Here is a 14,505-nt window from a genome sequence, read left to right as displayed (position 1 = left end):
CAAATGTTCCTGTTTAATAACCTTACTCAGGGCAGAGAGCCGCTCAAGGCTGGCGTTAACCCTGCGTGCACTGTGTCTGGCCAGGATCCCAGAAAGGGCCGCACAGGCACTGAAGCGGTTCAGGTGGATTTTCCATTAGAACTAAGGTACATAGAGAGGAAATTTAAAAAGGTCCATCTGGTGAAGGAAATAAACAATTTGTAAAACTGCTGAATGTTATTGAATACACTACCTAGACTCCCTCTGTGATTTATATTTCATCTCCCTTAGATTACATGTGTTGAGGCTTATTACATCTTGTCTTCAGCATAATATTGTATTCTTTGACGATATTGGGGGAAGGGAAGGACCATTTGTCTGTTCTCTATTAGTCATTTGAACCCAGGTCAGTCATCTCAGCCCAAGTACTATAAATACTCCTGTTGAAACCCGACTCCTCCACCTCCAACACTATGCTTTTCTTTAGCATGGTGCAGAAAGGGATGGCTTCATCTCATTCACCGGAAACAGATTAGGGATACATGAATGAATTTAAATAATGTGTGTTTCTGAACCAGCTCCCAAACATACACTTTGAGGTATGTATGTAGGGTGCATGTGGGAGGAGTCAAAATATTTCTACTGGGAAAGGGGGAAATAATTTTGTTGTTTCTCATAATCTAAACATTGTTCTGAATATTTTGCTTGATTGGGGCTAGAGGGAAGTCGAGCACTTACCTTAGCCAGATGGAGATGTCACCCTTCTATCCTCCATCTCCACTCCGTTAACTGGCACTCTGTTGCAGGCTCCCTCCTCCTTCTCCAGCAACAAGAAAACACAAGTACACATGTGTGTGCTCTGAACCTGGGCTGGGACTGCTCCGAAGCCCTTTACCCCAACAAGCCATTCTTCATTCTTTATTTGAATACGAGGTTGGTATGGCTGCCAGAAATTTACCTGCAAAATCCAAAGACTCTGCAGGCATAGAATTGGAAAATAGAGGTATGCAAAATGTATGTTTTTTTAAAAAAAATACCCAGAATCAAATTAAGGCCACACAGTATTTCTTTTTTCTATTGGCATACTCCCAATAGTTTCAAATTGGTTTTCCTGAGCCAAGAATTTCCTTAAATGAAATGCACCGTGCTAGGAAGGCTTTTAAGACCTCTTCACCTTAAAGTGCAAGCCTCTGAATGGGGCCCTAGAAAGCAGAGTCTAGATTTGGCATGCCACTTAAACCATGATTAGTAGAGAGTATCAGCATGCTAGAAATAGCTGTATTTGTGAACCTCCTGTTCTTCAGCTCTTGACTGCCAGCCAAGCCTCAAATCAATCTCAGAGAATGAAAACTAAGATAATGAGAAAATGGACTTTTCATGCCAAAACTCAGGAAAGCATCTCATTCTCCATATGCTGACTTTGGGCCACATGAAACAGGGAGCAGTGACCCTGGCCTGCTGGTCCTGTCTTCAGGACAGTTTGCTATTGTCATTATAGACATACCCCCACCTCCCATTCTTTAGGTCTCAGTTTTCTTTACAGGAAGCCAAGGGCCAGTTGTGTTCTCTCTTTCTCTCTCTCATGTGGAATAAAATACATTCCTCATACCTGTGTACTTGGTGATTTCAATCAACTAAGACATTTTGGGGGAGGAAGGTTTTTTTAGTAGTGCCAGATATTCAGCTTAACTCCTGCTCTGTGTTAGCATGAGGCAGACTTGATTTTTTTTTTCTTCCCATTGAAATATATTCTTGTGCTTTACTTGACAAGCTGTTGTAAAGTGCTTAGAAAGATGTCTTTTGTTTTCAGGCTGTGTTTGCTTGCTCGGGTCTGAATCTGAACTGGGCGGAAAGGGACGCACTTTTCTCTCTCCTTCCCTCTGAAGCCGGGTGGGCGTTTTCTTACTGCTGCTATTTGTTATGAAGCATCAGCCATAAATCAGTCCTCATTTCCCATTTTCTTCTTATTGATGGAATTGCTGTAGGAAAACAGCTTGTCTCCCAAGCTCCCGGAGCCCTGCAGGACTGAAAGCTGCATACAATAAAAGTTGTTTTGACAGAAAACTGACCAAACATGACAATGGACAGAGGGAGAAGACAGAGGGAGGGAAGAGGGTGTACATGCTTGTCTGTTTTGAACTGAGGCAGCTCTCTCTCTCTTTTTTCTTTGTTAAATTACTTTTTCATATGAAGGACACAAAGGGAACGGCCCCTACTGGCAGCCAGAAGGCAGAAAACAAACCCTTTGAAATTTCTAATTTGTTTATAGATGGTCCTCCAGGAGCCGGCTGGAAAATAATTTTGTCTGCCAGAGACAGCGAACAGCTACCCGAGGGTGTTGTGGAGAAAAAAACGACTCTCCAGTTTTGGTCCTTGAATGTCTTATTGTTCAGCACTCAGCAGTCGTTCTGAAATTACTCATCTGGCAGAGAAGGAAAATGAAAGAAAAATCCCTCCTCTACTCTCTGGTCTGAGTTTCTAGGAAAGGCACTTAAAAAACTACACACACACACACACACACACACACACACATTATTTAGATTTGGCTTTAAACCATGTGTCAATTAATTTTAGAGTTACATAAAGGTTTACTGTTATTGTCCCCCAATATTATTCTTTTTTCCTTCGGGGGTATGTTCGTTATATACCTCCCAGATTAGCTACTCCCACTGTTCAGGGGGTGCTCTCTTCCCTCTGTGATATGCTAACAAGTTGAGCTGCTTTTCTAGGTAGCATCATAGATGCCCTGGACCTTTAAATGTTCAAGCCTTAATCTGAGGGGTTTCTGAATGTGGGTAAAATGTGAATTTACAGGGAATCAGGGAATCTTTATTCTCGAATGTAAGAGATTTTCTAGAAGTTTGCCTTTCTAGAGGTTTTTGGAAATTCTGCACTTGTGAAATGTTTTCTCCAATTTATGGTGACATTGTGGAGTTATCTTTGCAGCAGATACGCAGTTTTCACAGAAATTTAGATCTCTCACAGGGAGGAGACTGTTTTGTACAATCCCATTATTTTATGGATTGGAGAATTGAGCCCCTGTGCCTTGGTGAGGGACAGTTGAGTCTCAGCTGTCAGCCTCCCTACTGTTTCCACTATTTCTTCCATTCTCAGGGCACTGAGAGTAGTTATTGTATGTAATGTGTCAATTTTACATGAATCTCTGTTAACCTGTGGATTAGGCTCCTCCCTGAGAGCCCAGGCAAGAGCTGGCTAGTTGCCTTCCGAATCTAGAAGAGGAATCCAAGTGGGCCCATCCAGCTGCCTGCTGCTCAGAGCCTACGCTTGCTGAAAACGAAGAAAATTATGCAACTCTGAGGTTGAGTGCAAGCAGCTTTCCGATCTCCAGGGTCTACTGGACTCTCCATGCTACCTGATAGTCCTTCTCTATTTTCCTCATAGGCTCTTTTTGCTCCAGCTTCTATTCTGCTTCAACTTCTTGTTCTGCCACATTCAAACTAAGTTGGATGGCCCCACTTTCTGTGTTACAGACAAAACAGATGCTGACTACCAAGGTCTGCACCCACACACTTACATCTCTATTATTCCTGTTGTCCTTCACATTTGTGTTGTCCTCTCTCTGGGGCTCTTTATTCCATTTTTGTGTTTTTTTCCGAGACCTCACTCTACTAGTTGTGCTCCTTCTTTCTTACGGCTTCAATTTTGCTCTCTCTGGTTATTCTTTCCATTCCACCCTTGAGCCACTCCCATAGACCCCCTGCCCCGCTTTGGCTACTGCATTCTCTTTCTCTTTTTATTCAGAAAAAAACCTTCCAGAAACAAGAAGTCTATATATCCTACTTCCATCTTTTCATCTCTCACTCTTCAACTGCAAATAATCTAGATTTTGCTTCTATTACTCTTCCAAACCTATCCTTTTCCCCCAAGTTACTTCTCTCATCAGAAGGCATCAGAGCTGAGCCTAAGATCCTGAGAATCCTCTGGACCTCTTTTCCTCAGTAATGCTTTCCTTCTGGGTTCTCAAAATGTTTCATATGACCCAAACTATGTCTTAAATTCATACTATGTCCTCTCATACCATATCCTTGTCACCGTGCTCTCCTGCTTGGGTTACTCTATGGAGTAACCCAATTCATTTTCCACTCTACAGCCACAGTGATAGTCTTAAAATGAAAACCTGTTTAAGTCGCTGTCTTGTTTCAGCAGCTTTTCATTGCCCCAAATGGATGATGCTGTGACTCCTTCCGTAGGCTGCCTGATCTGGCCTCTACTCATGCGCTCAGCTTCATCTTATGTTTGCCCAACCTGCTCACTTCATTCTAGTCATGGTGAATTTCCTTCATTTCCTCCAATATGTCATCCTTTCTCTTTCACTCTTTTAATAAGTTATTGAGCACGTAGTGTGTGAGATGTTCACCTGAAGGCCTTAATGTGCTTGCAAGTTATTCTGCCTTTATTCCTTTTATTCACCTTCCTTTTTGTGTTGCTAAATCTCACTGGTCATCCTAGACTACCCTGAGGATTTCTTTTCCAACACCCTCCATGTCATGCACTCCTGCTCTAGGCTTCCAAGGCACCTGCATCTCTTTCTCAGCACTGTTTACTGCTCTCTTGTAAGTGCTTGTTCAATTACCAGTCATCCACAATAGATTTTATAGGTATATAGCTGCATTGTGTACTACTATTTCCATCATCTAGGAAAAGAAGAAGAAGAAGAAGTGGTTTAATAAACATTTACTGAATAAATAGATAAATAAGGCTTTTAAAAGTTTGGGACTAGAGGTGTTTCAGTTGTACAGCAATTGCCAAACATATACGATCCTGGGTTCAATCCCCAGCACCAAAAAAAATTTTGGAGATAGAATGTGCACTTTTATTAAAAGTATCACCATTCAACTAAATAATGATAATGAATAATAAATGATAATAATGAATATGATATCAGCATGCCTGTCACCCAGCAAGTAAAGGAAAGTTGCTTTTAAATGTCATCCTTTCATTCTGAAGAATTTAGAACATGCCTAGAAAGACCTGGCATCAGAGAAGGGGGAGATAAAGTAATTTGTTGGTATGACACAGTTATAAATGTCTACAGAAGGTTTCAAGCTAGTGCCACATTGACTAATGCAAACAGAGCCACAGAAGGCGATGTCCCCACTGTTCTCTAGTGTTGGGAGCTGGATAGCCCAGACAGCATGTGTGTGGTGTTGATGTCTAGACTCTCCCTCTGGTCTGTAGACAATGGGAAGAGATAAGAGAAATTCGGACAGGAAGCTCAGAGGTTTAGAGTGATTGTCGAAGGTCAGAAAACTCTATGCTTTTATTCCCAAAGCTTAATTTCAAAGCTAAATGGGCTATAGCACACCCAAATTAAGATAAAAGATAAAGCAACATTCATGTCAAGTTTGCTAAATGCAAGGATTTCTTACTAGGATAAAATCACCTAGAAGAGCAAGAATAAAGAGTGACAGAAAATGACTTTATAATAGCACAGAGCTAATGAGCACAGGAGTAAAAGGCCTAGGGCTAAAAGGCGAAGCTTAATATTTGTGTAAAAGATAGCATGGTGGTCATTAATAAGACCGATAATGCATGGTTAATGGGATCAGAGCTAGCAAAGCAGCGGAATCCAACACAATTGTCCTATTAGGTTATTTATAATCTGTGTGACTATTGTAAAATATCCCTTATAAATATTCACATATCAAATCTAATAGCAGATCAGATCTAATACAAGCTATATTGTTTACTGAGTTTTATAATATTCCATAAAGAGTGCTAAGACCTTATAAGCATTATTGGGTTTAGTCTTCACATCAACCATGGACTAGATATTATTATTATTCCCATTTCACTTCCTGATATAGACCATATGTAGTGGAGATGGGATTATGACTGCATAGCCTGTGTTCTGAATGCCTGTGCTATTCATTCATTTTCCTTTTCTCAACCACTAAGAAAATACATCTAATTAGTGTACATTTAATTATCAAATTAAAGGTCCTCTTCAAACCAGATACTCCATGTTTCATTGAAAAAAACTCAAAGCTTGTGGAAAAGTTTTTTGATGTGACACATGTGGGGTGGCCATAATGGAGCAGTTGTAAGGATGAGGAAAGATAGTGCAATGTTAACTCCAAGTCTCCCTCCCACCCTGAAATTATGAGTCTTTAATTAGAATGATTTTACATACTTAGGTGATTCACTTATCCTAAAGGGTAGTCTTAAAATTTATATCATTGCTTTAAAAATACTGGGCAATATTATAAGTAGACCCCTGTTAGTATACCTTGAATGATAATACTTTAAGTGAGCAAATAGAAAAATGCTTTTTTAGAGAGCCTTGTGTGTCCAATTCACTAACAGGCATTGAAAAATCATGTCCAACAAGAATGATTGATAGGGGCTGGGGATGTGGCTCAAGCGGTAGCGCGCTCGCCTGACATGCGTGCGGCCCAGGTTCGATCCTCAGCATCACATACAAACAAAGATGTTGTGTCCGCCGGGAACTAAAAAATAAATATTAAAAAATTCTCTCTCTCTCTCTCTCTCTCTCTCTCTCTCTCTCTCTCTCTCTTTTTTAAAAAAAATGATTGATAGATACACAACAAAATGACATGCAAAGTATTAAGAACCACACTTAGGATTGTAACAGAGATTTGTTAAACTGGCCATTCCATCATCTTTTCCTCTTTCTCTGTTGGTAAAAATTCTTTTTTTTTTCTTGAGAGAATTCATTCTGATTGTGGGCATGAGTTCTGCAAATCACAGGGGTGAGCCCAAGTCTGACACACAACCATTCAGAGAGAAAGTACTCCATTCTCACATCTCTCCCCTCCCAAATTCTTTCAGAAGTGTGCCCGCTTATGGTTCAAAACAAACCAATGACAATCTTAGGTATTTGAATTGTTGACTAAATTGCATGAGGGTGGAAAATAGTAGTAGTTCCATTTTGCTGAGAGCACTCTGGAGAGACAGTCTATCATTGTCCACCACCAAGATCCCTGGGAACTGTCCTTCCCGGAGTCTGACAATTCAATTCCTCCTACCAGTATGGGAAACTTTGAGTTAATCAATACATTTTTTAATTATACCTCCCTTTCTTCTCTCCATATTCCCTTCCTCCCCTCTCTCTCATTTCTCTATCTCTCCTCCCTCTTTCTTCCTTACTTTCTATTTTTTTTCTGTTATCTTTGTCATTTATTTGCTGAAGTCTGCTTTCTTTTGCTCATAACCAACAGGCCCTAACAGCACAAAAAAATTGGTGTCAGGAACGGGATGTGGCCAGTAACCATGGCAGTCAGACAGAGTGAGGAATGTCCCATTTTTGCCTAAGGAACAAGAAATACATGTTCAGGGGCAGCAAAGCAGCTTTCTATGTTTTTTTTCTCATTTCTTGATACAGAAATATGCCTTCTTAAATTAATTTTGGAAGGTTTTGTAGAAAAATCTGAGGATCTTGAATTTGTTGATTACTTTTTACATTAATAAATCCATATTTTAGAGAAGTTTTAGGTTCACAGCAAAACCGTGCAGAAGACATAGAGTTTCTATATATTCCCTGTCCTGCACAGCTATAACCTCCTTCTATGGATTACTTTCAAAAATTTTCAATAAGGTAATAAAAGAAACATTACCACCTTAGGTTTAATTTGGGCCATGTGACAGCAGAGAGACGAGGAGTAAGCTCTGCTGAGAGAACCCTTCAAATTGAGGGCTACAAGGATAGACTGTCCTAGAGGCCTCTCAACTAAGAGGTGGAAACAGAGATAACTAGGCAGAGAAGCAGAGAGATAACCTAACCCAGATTTAGAAACCACATCTTGTCAAATCCTCTGACTTCACTTTATTAGTCTTCAAGTTTTCTAAAAAGTTAATTCAGCAATGGTCAAGTGAAATTTTGAATTACTTATTTTCATGGCCCTTTGACTACAGTCTGCCATCGCTGAAATTTAATTCCATAGTAAGAATTAAGATGCTATGACAATTAAGCCCCAGAGAAAGAAATGCATGCTTATGAAGAGTGATAGACAAAAATGGTCTTCTCAGAGGAGTGAAAAAGGATGGTTATATCAATTGACCTGCAAGCCACTTCACTGCCTGGGTAGGGAATCTTTTCAATCCCTGTCTGGCAGGATATGATATAGGTTGTGGAGCAGTAACCATTGTATTGTAGATTATTTCTACATGGTAGTTCTTGTTTAACTGCCTTTAGTCTAACTTAAGTGTATGAAGATGGTTAATTTCTAGGCTGCTTTAAAATTAAGAGCCTCTTTTTCTTTGACTGAGACCAGACACCAGATCATGAAATTGACCATAGTAATTGGAAAAATTTTTGGATTGTCTTTTGACTGTTAGTCAAATAGTACATGGTGAAGGTTACTTGAAATGGTATGTAGGTTACTTGAGATGTATAGGAATGTGATCCAGATAAGGAGGGCAATGTGCTGGACAAGACTAGAGATAGGTTTTGAAGCATGGGTTTTCCAGTCAGAGTATAGGAAAAGACCCTTGTGCAGAGGACATGGAATGATGGAGGAGGAGGAGAGTGAAGACTTTCCCTCAACTTGATACTTGAGTCTATGAAGTGAACTGACAACAGGCAGATTAATAGGGGAAAAAGCATACCAATTTATTATACAAAGAAGGATAAAGCACAACAGGGAAAGAAAAGTGAATACCAAATACCAAAAAAAAAAAAAAAAGTCAGTGATATTGAGAAACTTCTTTACCTTCTGCATGGGGGTGAGACATAAAATACATAGGAGAAAATTATTTGGGGAAACATGAATAGGGCCCTTAGAAGAACAGGTGGTAGTTTGGGACAATGTTTGTCTGAGCATGGTATCAGCTTCTAGCTTCCTCTCTTGTGATTCAAGTTAATCTTCCCTGATTCATGAACATCTCAGGGAGGACACTGAGGACCACCGAGTTTCTTTTGGGCAGTAGTCTTTAGGCAGATAAGGAGAGTGCAGATAAATCTTCTCCCCATCTTTGTTGATTTTCAAATGCTTTCAGATCAAAGTAATCAGTATTCCAAAGCAGCATATTTTGGAGTAGCATTTCCTGAACTACATCAGAAATACATCAGACTAAATAAAAAAAAATAAATAAATACATCAGACTAAAAAGAATATGCATGATTTTGAGATGGGTGATCTCTTAGGAAGAGAGAAAAGGCAACCCTTAGTAAACAAAGACCTGAATCTATGAGCATAAGTAGCCATGATTATCTCTTTGGTTAGATGAACAAAACCTCCAGTGCATACTTGTATCAGATCAACTAGAAGAAAAACATAATCAATTTAAATGTTACCAGATTCAGAAGTCATATACATTGTGCCCACAACTGATTTATGGCTAGACTGCCTAACCAAGAAGAAATATTCTGACTCCCAAATATCAAGTGCTTGACATGAGACTGAATTCTCACAAAAGCTTGCATGGGAACATGAATATTTTCTTCCCCCCAAAATTTTATATGTTTTATAAAAATTTTATATATTTTTTATGATATATGAATGATTTTTTAATTTATGAATGATTGGAGAGCTCAACACTGGATGCATTACTTATCTTCTCTGAGAGATGAAAGGTCCCTGCACCTGCCTTTGGGGTATACAAACCTTGCTGTCCCTTAATAAAGTCTTTGCTTAATTCTTTACAGAAGTGTGTCAAGAACTCATCTGGGCCAGGTTGAAATCTGTCTACCCCCTTGAACCTCCTTGGATCCCTATCTGGTCACAATATCAAGGGCATGGAAACTCCAAGCATTGGTATGTAGGGTGGAGAAATGGAGCACAATTATTGTGAGATAGTTGGGGGTTAGATTATGAAAAGCCAATTGGCTGTCTAGGTGGTTCTGGTTGTATGTAGCTCTTGGGTGGTATTCAAGTAAAAGAGTAATAGCAGGGAAGAATCAGGTTTGACAGACAGCATGTGGTGGGGGGCAGAGCACAGGTTTGGGGCCCAAATGCCTGGAAGCAAATCCTGGTTCTCTTACTTAGTCTCTATTTGACTTTGGGTGAATTTTTAACCTCTTTGTGCCTCAGTTTCTTCATCTGTAAACAAAGGGTAAGATGAATAGCACTTAATTTGTAGAGTCACCATGAAGATTAAATAAGTCAATGCAAAATATCCATGAAAAGTTTGACACATGGCCTGTGTAACTCTACATCATGTACAACCAGAAGAATGAGAAGTTATACTCCATTTATGTATGATGTATCAAAACGCATTCTACTCTTATGTATAACTAATTAGAATAAGCAAATTTTTAAAAAAAATTTTGACACGTGGAAATGGCTCAAGAGAGATGTGATCTGTGATTTACAGATAAATTCTGTGAAGAGAATTGAAGATTTGGGGGAGGATGTAAGGAAAACCATTGATTATTTACAAGTATTATCTCTTCAATATGGGATTTCTCAACCTAGTTAGCAGTCCCCTAATAAAGAACTCCCAAGAGAATAGGATGTAGGACTAGCACGTTGGGTGGGAGAATAGGAACAGGGGCAAAGAGAAGATTCAGGGAATGTGATGCCACTCAGAAGATTTGGGCATGCTTAGTTAGGGGTGAGGGGTACAGTGGCCAGAGAGTGGCCTGAGATCACTGTGGATAAGAGAAAATGGCTATACTCAGGGAGAGGGACTTCAAAATCTAGTAGCCAATAGGAAAATTTTGCCTAGAGATGGCCTTGACTGTAGCAAATCAGGGGAAGAGTCTTTGAAGATGTAAAGGATAATTCTTCAATTGAAGCTGCAGACAAGGGTCTGTAGCAGGCCAAAGCAATAGCTCTGAGGCCAAGGGGCCAGATCATTCAGTTAACACCACAGTGAGAAATTCCACAGTACCCTTGATAATCACAACCAGTCAGGGATTCTGTTTGATGCCCTATCACCCAGAACACAGGTTTAGCAAATGCTTTAGCCGCAGATGTCAGCAGCAGGGTAGGCAAAGCCCCTCAGGGCCACTGTCAGGCTTAATTCACAGCAGTAAAAAATCTCAATGTACTGAAAGATAGGAAGAAAGGAATGCAGAAACACAGAAAAGGAGAAAGTGAGAAAGAGGAAAAAGGAGAAAGGAGTTTTATATGGTGAGAGTGGATGAGCAGCACAAACATTTGATACATTCTCTTAAAGATCAGTTTTTATTCTTCCAAGGGGACATTCTTGGGGGATGTGGCAAAACCAGATAATTCCATTGAGAAGTCTATTTTGGTTTTTCTGCTGCCATCATTTAAATTACTGCCTTTCTTGATATTATAGTTGGAATATGTGAATATATGTGCATTTGTGTGTATAATTTTGTTATATATAAATAAGTCACCATTCACCTTATATTTGCTGCATGAGGTGAACTGACCCTCAGATCCTGAAGGCCGTCATTGGGGCCTGTCCTAATTATTGAAAACTCAAGTTTCTGTAGTGTTCCATGAATAGTAAGACTTCATGTTTGTACCACAGAGTCTAGATGTCTGGCTAATAGTAGTTGCTCAAAAAATGCTAACAAATGAAGTGTCAACTATTTGCTACAACTTAAAACAACAGAGTAGGTTAGGGAGGGAAAAAAAAGTGGATAGACTTACCTGGGATTCAGTCATAGCTCCATTAGCTGCAGCTCTGTGATCTGGGACAAGTCACTTTACATCTATAATCCTTATTTTCTTGATCTACATCATGTACAACCAGAATATAGGGATAATAACAACACTGACTCCTTAGATTCTTACTGAAGATGAGTTGATGTGGTGTCAAGTAAGTGTTTAATATATGTTAGCTGAATGGAAACCAAGTTTTCCTTTCCTAGAGTAGTTTCTTAAAGTATTGCCACCCACATTTGAAAGAAAAGTGAGAACTTGAGGAACTGACCTCTGTGACTACTAGTTGTCTGATCCTAAACAAGCTGCTTCTTTAAATCCATTAAGTCCCAAGTTTACAATTTTGCAAATAATAATTGTTTGAAATTTACCATAAGTGGCCCAATGTAAGTCTTTAGAGATGCTCCACATCTGGGACAATGGGGCAGAATGGATTTTAAATTCATCTTGGACAATCTGTTTTGTTGAATTATTATTGGTGTTCTCCCTGTCTAGAAAGAATGTCACATAGAGCAAGCATGCAGTGATCATTTGTTTATCAATATATCTGGAATTGTTAATGTTTTTGGATACTTGCTGTGTACCAGATACTATTCTGAGTGCTTGATGTTAGCTAATTCACTGAATTCTCACAATAATCCTGTAAAATATTTAAGATTATCATTTTAACTTCATACATGGAAAATTTGGACAAATAAATGAAAAAAATTTAATGAAATCAAATAGTTAGGAAAGACCAGATCAAGGGCTTCTCCTAGTGACTATATGTCACTAGAATATAAGGTCCTAACCACAACATTATACCGAGCAGCAGGATGGATATTGTAATTGCCTGCTCAGCCTCTCTTTCTACCACATTTGGGTAACTACCCACATTTTTATTTAGTAATTCAGTCTCCCCCATGTGAAGTCCATGTGCTTTGGAAAAAGTGGCCAACTGGTCAAATTTAAATTAAAAAAAGATTCTTATTCCCAGCACAAGGATAGTATCCTGAATAACCAAATAGAAGTTTCAAAATTAGTAATATTAACATTGATTCATTACTTTCATCTTATAATCAAGTCCATTTAAGTTTTGCCAGTTGTCCCAATCATGATATTTATAACAAAATAATCTAGTTCAAAATTTTGCATTGCATTTCGTTTTCCTGCTTCTCTGCCACTTTCATTCTGAATCAGTCTCTCAGTCCTCTACTTTCACATTCACTACACTTCGCTAATTATTTTATAGAATAGCCCTCATTGGAGTTTCCTGGTGTTTATTTATGATTACACTTAAGTTGTACATCTCTGGCAGGAATGTCACAGAAGTGAAGCTGTGTTCTTGTCCTTGGACCCCATTAGGCACCATGTCTGCTCATCTCAATCACTTTCCATTCCCCACTGCAGGACATTGCCTAACTGACTAGGCTTCACTACTCTACTCTGTACTCTGCTCTGGGCTCTCCTGCCTATGTCATTCTGTCTTTGCTCAGGCTCCACCTAAACTGAATTATGTAGGACTGGAAAGGAAGGCAAAATGACAGGGTAGAAGAAGAGGTATAAATTCCCAGGTTTGAACCCTACCATACCTCTTATTTTTCCAATAATAATAACCAACTGATTCTGTTTGGGGTGTAATCCAGTTTAAGAATCAGTTGGTTGTTATTATTATTGCAGTGATATGGTAGGTTGAGGCAGGAGAATTGCAAGTTTGAGGCTAGCCTCAGCAACTCAGCAAGATCCTGTCTCAAAAAATTAAAATGGCTGGGGGTTTGGTTCAGTGGTAGAGCACCACTGGATTCAATCCCTCATACCATATGAAATTTAAAAGACACTAACTATTTTAAAAAAAACTAAAAGTAAATAGCAGAAAGATAAGTAGAATAGAGGAAAGGGAATAGGGAAAGGGAGGAGAGGGCGAAAGGGGAAGTACTAGGGACTAAATTAGCACAAACTGTATTCCATGCTTTTATAATTATGACAAAAGGAATCTTAATGTTATGTAAAACTAAAAAAAAACAATAAAATGTAAAATAAATAAACAAAGTTAAAAGTGAAGAATAAAAAATAAAAAAATATATACAAAGTTCATGATAAATGGTAGGTAAAAAAATAAACGAAAGCTATTATTGTGATGCTGATGCAATTGCACAAAAAGCGTTGGACTTTGAGTCACCAACGCTTAATTAAACCTTAGACACAGCCGCAGTACATTGGACGGGAAGGACACTCCGGTGAATGAAGCTCCAGCCTCCTTATATATAAAGCAGGAATAATTCCTACTTTATGAACTGCTGTTAAGGTATTATTATGAGTTGAATTCTGATCCACCCCCAACAAAAAGACATATAGAACTCTATCTCCCCAAATTCAGAATTTGATGACATTTGCAAAAGGATTATTGTGGATATAATTAGTTAAAATAAAACAAGGTTATATTGGAGTTCAATGGGCCCGTAATTTTATATGACTGGTGTTCATATTGAGAAGGGCTATAAGAATATGATGAGGAGTATCAACATGTAGATGGTTGCAACTGGATAGCTAGATCTACTAGTCAATTATCACTAGAACAGAGGAGAGAGGTATAGAACAGATTTTCTCTCATAATCAATACTATTTATACTTTAGTTTTGGATTTCTAGCATCCAGAACACACATTCAGAAATGTATGAGGAAAAGAATTGTTATTTTAAGCCACCCAATTTATTATGGCAGCTTTAGGAAAATAACACACATTTTTAAAAATTTAAAGATGTATGTGAATATAAGTAATTATTATCATATCTTTCTAACTTTTCCATTGAACATGAAGTAAGTCATTGGGAAATTATAATCCTTTCAAAAGTTCTTTTATTTGGTGCTTATATAAATGCTGGAAACAACTTAGAATATTATGAACAGCCCAAAAGATGACCTCATATTTTTTTATATCCTGTGACACACAATTGATCCCCTAGATCAATTATAAAAAATAAATAAA

General features: G+C 38.6%; 1 long non-coding RNA gene across 1 annotated transcript in view; it reads left to right on the top strand.

Moving 5' to 3' along the window:
* The first annotated feature begins 475 nt into the window (after positions 1 to 475).
* The window catches only part of LOC308657573, a 28,958-nt gene continuing 14,928 nt past the window's right edge, over positions 476 to 14,505 (top strand). The window contains exons 1-2 of the long non-coding RNA XR_014023993.1: positions 476 to 578; positions 9,608 to 9,716. This is a non-coding gene — a long non-coding RNA (uncharacterized lncRNA). The remainder of the gene's footprint in view (positions 579 to 9,607; positions 9,717 to 14,505) is intronic.

This window comes from Spermophilus citellus (genome assembly GCF_964194105.1).
Source record: "Spermophilus citellus genome assembly, chromosome: 1".
NCBI classification, from domain to species: Eukaryota; Metazoa; Chordata; class Mammalia; order Rodentia; family Sciuridae; genus Spermophilus; species Spermophilus citellus.
The sequence above is the reverse complement of the archived record's forward strand: the minus strand, read 5'-3'. Positions and strand labels throughout refer to the sequence as shown.